The 5789-nt window shown below is 30.0% G+C and overlaps 1 pseudogene; it reads right to left on the minus strand.

Moving 5' to 3' along the window:
* Window positions 1-3542: 3542 nt before the first annotated feature.
* Window positions 3543-5552, minus strand: LOC128040430 (uncharacterized; annotated as a pseudogene).
* Between the last annotated feature and the right edge of the window lie 237 nt (window positions 5553-5789).

Below are 5789 nucleotides of genomic sequence, written 5' to 3' on the forward strand. Positions count from 1 at the left end.
CATTTTCTCTATTTTCATTTTCATTTGGAGAAAATCATAATCATTCCCTAAATATTTTTCATTTCTCTATTTCTATTCATTCTGTTCAGTTTGATTCAACACACAATTCATTTCGAGTTTCAACGAGCTAGAAGAGGGACCGATTTGACATATGCAATTGAGGCTCAAATGATTTATAATTAAGTTCCAACTTTTCGCCTATTAATTATAAACTCATTTAGTCACAAAGTCATTCTACTATATATCGTGACTGAGCTCTCCCTAACGGCATACCATTGTGAAATCAACTCAATTAGTGCTCGTCTAATAACCTTATCATAAGTTTATTACCCTAATAGGATATTCTTAATCTCTTTGGGTTAATACCCATTCTCCCAATATGATCATATTTTATATTTTGGTAATCATTACATCTTCCTTCATGAAAAGTCAACTATCAAATGGTGAACAAGTCATCCATCACAAAGACGAACGACCCGTGGCCACGTTTACTTTTCATCAACCATATAATTCCAATAAAAAAGATATCATTTACCCACGTTTCAGGCTATGAATTCCACTATTGTGAATGTCGCTACATACTGCAAAAGTTGTACACCCAACACATTAGCATCCAGTTCCTTATCTATTCAAACTTAGACTTTTACTTACATCAAAGTGTATGAGTCACGTATATATAGTCTGTCATCCACTCAGGATTTAGGTATGTCACACTATGAACGTAGAAAGTGAATAAATCTATAAATAGATTTAAGGTTTATTTCTCTTAGGTCCTGTTCGATGTACTGTCAGTCTGGTCAGTCACATATATGTCTCTAACTTCTGGGAGTCATCCGCTTTGAGGCCCAAGATAAAACATCTCCATAATTGGACTTGATAGGCAACATATTAGTTTTTCAATTAGTTTACTTGTTTTTTTATTAGACTAAGAATATGTTTAGGTTCGTCTATTAATACAAACCGTCTTTCCGTATTACAATTCAACCACGTAATACCGCTTAGTATTAGTTTAAACGTTAGACAACCAATGAGCAACATTTGCTACCACTTTACTTTGCGTGCAAAAACTATACGAGGACAATCATGCAAAGTATATTAATGTAATCCATGAATTTTTATTATTATTCAATTTGTTCGAAAAAATTACAAGTTTCGAAATGAATATACTATACCAAGGCACCATATTAAATAGGTGTTACATGTGAGATGTGTTCAGTTAATCAAATAGAATAGCTGGTTCAAAGTTTAGTCTACCATGCAATTTCAATTAATTTTAACATGTTTTTACTAAGTGAAGGTTCATTCGTAAGACACTTTCATTTGTGCAAATTGATTTTCAAGATTATCAAAATCTAAAATATTTTAAAAATAGGGGAGATTGTTGGAACATTTTCAAATATTTATAGTGTTCCAGATTACTATAAATGAAAGGGTGTAATTAATCAAAATTTATATCTTTTGGTTATTGATCTAAAGTTATATCACTTGGATTTTTGACAAAAAGTATAACTATTCAAGCAATATTACGTGAATAATTATGTTTATTTAAGAGATATTAGTTGAATAATTATATTTCTTTTAAATATGCAATTATTCGTAAAAGATACCTATTGGAAGTTATGTTTCTATAAAGAGATATGATAATTCCAATAAATAAGAATATTCATTTGAGAAATATAACAAAAAATTATCAAAAGTTCTTTCTATCCTTCCTCCATATTCTGCTATTCTTAGATTATTCTATAAACCCACTGCAGAAATTCTCTATAGAACGATTTTCTTTTTATACTTTGCTCAATGCTAAGTGGACTATTTTTGTTAGTGTAATAGTAATCGGGCTTCATTATATCATTGAGGTTCATTTACTTAAAACTCATTTGTACACCGAGTATACATGAGGGTGAATAGAATCTTAAAGTTAGTGGCTTGATACACATATTGGAGTCTTATCCTGTTTCTTTGTTTTTATAATCGAGTTTTTGTTTATGTTCTATTTGTGTATTTTAGATTTCCTCACGAAAATTCTACATTAACAATATAGGGGTTGTTGCAGTGGGAGGTTTGATTCGTGATGCTAATGGTGATTTTATCACTGGTTTCCATCGTAAGTTGGGTATTTGTTTGGTTTAGAATTTGAAATTTGGGCAGTGTATAATGGATTGCGGTTGGCATGGCAGAAGGGGTGGAGAAAATTGAAGGTGGAGAGTGATACTAAGACTGTAACAGATTCAGGCTGACATTGCTCAAGAGTAATAAACATTTATGTGAGCTTGCCCGGATGGTCTTGTTCATTTCTGTTAGCAGAAGATCTAGATTTGGAAGTGGTAATGGTTAACATTTACAGATTATAGATGAACCCTCTAAAGACTTATTAGCTATCCTATTACGCAATCAGGCACGTTCTTGATATTTTTGAGACCTTAGGTCAAACAATAAATTAGGCCCCTTTTAAAAAAATTATAAAATGTAATATAATATAATAAAAATGTATACTAGTAGTTTCATTAAAATAATGCATATTATGACGTTAAGTGCATAAGATATTTTCTAACAAAATTTAAAAAAAAAAACATATTTCATTCAATCTACTCTTATGTAATCTACTACAAAAACACAAAAAATTATAAAAAGTGGGTTCTACGAGCATTCTGAGATGCAAAATCATTAATGATAACATCAACATCAATGTTCTCCAAAAAATCCTTCTCGATTGATAAAATTGCCAAACCATTCAATCGTTCTTGTGACATTGACGACCTCAAGTAGGTTTTGATTAACTTTAGCTTTGAAAAACTTCTTTTAGCTGATGCTACAGTCACAGGGATGGTTAAAAAATTTCTATAAGCAATTGAAACATTCTGATAGCAATCTGTAGATTTGACAAACTCAAGAATTTCAGTGGCTAGCATTAATTCATTCGGTAAAGTAAATTGCAACACTTTCAATTCAGAGAAAAAATCATTTAAATCAACATCTGATGAATCACCATGAGAAAAGGTAGAGTAAAAAGTAACACAACATTCTCTCAATTTCTTTTCATCAAATGACTTTAACTTGTTTGAATTAAACAAAAACTGAAAAATACTTTCAAATGTTTTTAGTTGCTAAAATCTGCTCTTTAAGGAAGTAATTGTCATGTCTACAATAACTAAAAAATAATCAACTCTAAATAATTCATCAACTGACTGAATTTCTTCATCCTCTTGATTATTCTCATCAAATTGTTTTTTTCTAATAACATGACGCTTTGTTGGAAGGGTAGGCTCTACATTCATATCAAGTGCAATACTTTTAGCAATATTCATACTAAAAGTAAAGCCTTCATCTCTATACTTTTCAAAATATGACAATGCACCTTCCAATTACTTTATGGTGGTGTCAATGCACATAGACTTAGATTGCAATTTCTTACTCACCATATTTATAGTAAATAAAATTTCATACCAAATTACCATATCAAGTAAAAACTCAAAACTCTCAAGTGCATTGACCAAACTCTCCGTTTCACTCTTTGACTTTGCATCATCACAAGATTCATATAATTATGGCAAAGCCAATCTTATTTGGGGAGTTTGAAATCTAACAGCTTTAACACTTTTAATTCGACTCTCCCAACGAGTATTAGATAAAAATTTCACTGTTAATTCAAGAACATTATCAAGCAAAATTTTCCATCTTTTTGTAGAACTTGAAAATAATGAATATATGCGTTGAACAATTCCAAAAAGTGAAATAGCTCTAATGCAAGAATGTGTCATATCACTAAGAGTAAGATTCAGACTATGACAAGCACAAGGCATATATAATGCTCTCGAGTTTATTTCAAGAAATCGCTTTTGAACACCTTGGTGCTTTCCTTTCATATTGAAATCATTATCATAACCTTGACCCCTTACATCATCAACATTAAGATCAAAAGACTTTAAAACATCTTGTAATTCATTAAAAAGTCCCAATCCAGATGTATCATCCACCTTTAAAAACTCTAAAAAGTACTCCTTAATTTTTATTTTATTAGTTGACATATTCACACATCGTACTATTAGAGTAATTTGTTCTAGATGACCAATATCAGGGGTACAATCAAGAATTATAGAAAAATATTTCGCCTCTTTGATAATCTTAATTATAGAATTTCTAACACTATCAGCCAAAAGAGAAATCATTTCATTTTGAATTTTATGCCCAAGATAATGATAATGAATTTCACGGTTTTGAATGTGTCTAACATGATCTTGCATTATCACATCGAATTTCACAATCATTTCAATCAATCCTAGGAAATTACCATTGCTATCTTGATAGTTTTTCATTAGATCCTCAAAAAGCCAAATTATGAGTAGCAAGACATTTCACAGCTGAAAATATTCTAAGTTAAACTTGTCTCCATCGCTCTTTCTCTTTCATAAGATGTTCTTGCAAGCTTTTATCAGTTGCTTTATTTTTATCCAACCTTATTCTTATTTCATTCCAAGTATTCATATTAGTCATATGCTCAGCACTGTTTTAATGTTGTTTAAGTCTCTCACTAATATGCCTCCAATCACTTAAACCCTTATTTGCTAACAAACATTTGTTACTAATAGATTTGAATAACTTACAACAAAAACAAAATACTTTGCCAACATGTTTGGAATAAACCAACCATTTTCTATAGCTAATCTCACCATTGTTCAACTTCCTAGAAAAATAAGCATATGAAAAATGTCTATTATTATTATTGAGAGGAAAATCAAGATTCATTTCTCTTATAGGCCCCTTTTCAACTAAAATGTCCCTTGTTTTTTTTTATTATCAAGATTAGCCCAATTTCTAGGATCATAAATATCCAAATAAGGAATTGTTTGTTCTTCATCAATGCCAATATCAGGAGGAATTGTTTGTTTCTCATTAAGACCAAGATTTTCAAAATTGGATACATTTGGAACATCATTAGGCTCATTTGGATCATTAATCTCATCATTCTCATTGACATCATTATTCAAACCTTCATTTAATTGATTTAAATTTTCATTAAAAACTACTTTTTTAAAAATAAATTTATCAATAGCACATTGCTGTGATTTTTTTAACTCTTCAGCATGTTTTCTCTTTTTCCTTTTTCCACTTCTAGATAAATGCTTTTTAGGAAACATTATATATAAAAGATAAATCAGACACTCAAGTAACACAATAAAATAAAACAATAGCACCTGATAGAAGATTTTCAAGTTGAATATTTGCTTTCACATTTGCTAATTCCAAAAGTCAAATCGAGTCACTGGAATTCTGTAAATATAGTTATAATAATCAATTACAAATAGACACAGTAATTAACTAAAAAAATTAAATGAAATGCAAGTAAAAAATTAAAGGAGTAACAAAAACATAGCCTCAAGTAAAAAATTAAGTGAAACTAATGCCATATTGTAAGTGTGTTTATCTGGCAAACAATCATTTTTCTGCATTCTTGAAATCAATCTAAGAGCTCTATTAACCTCAGAATGTTCGCAATGATAAGCCAAGATTACATTGTAACTCCATGTATCTGGATTAATATTCCTCTCAATCATCTCGTTAGAAGCTAGTAAGCTTTATCAATTTTATCATTCATGCAAAGCTATAATAGCCTGTTTTTAATGAAATTGGAACAGTGGCTTTGGGACCACAAATCCGAGGTCAAAAAATTTATTTTATTATTATTTTATGGTCTACAGCATGGTAGAAATACCGTATAAAAATTTCGTTCAGAAAGTTTAACGTTTACATGTTCAATTTGATAAAAAGGACTAAATCGCGTAAAGTGCAAA

Source organism: Gossypium raimondii, chromosome 4 (genome assembly GCF_025698545.1).
Source record: "Gossypium raimondii isolate GPD5lz chromosome 4, ASM2569854v1, whole genome shotgun sequence".
Classification (NCBI taxonomy): Eukaryota; Viridiplantae; Streptophyta; class Magnoliopsida; order Malvales; family Malvaceae; genus Gossypium; species Gossypium raimondii.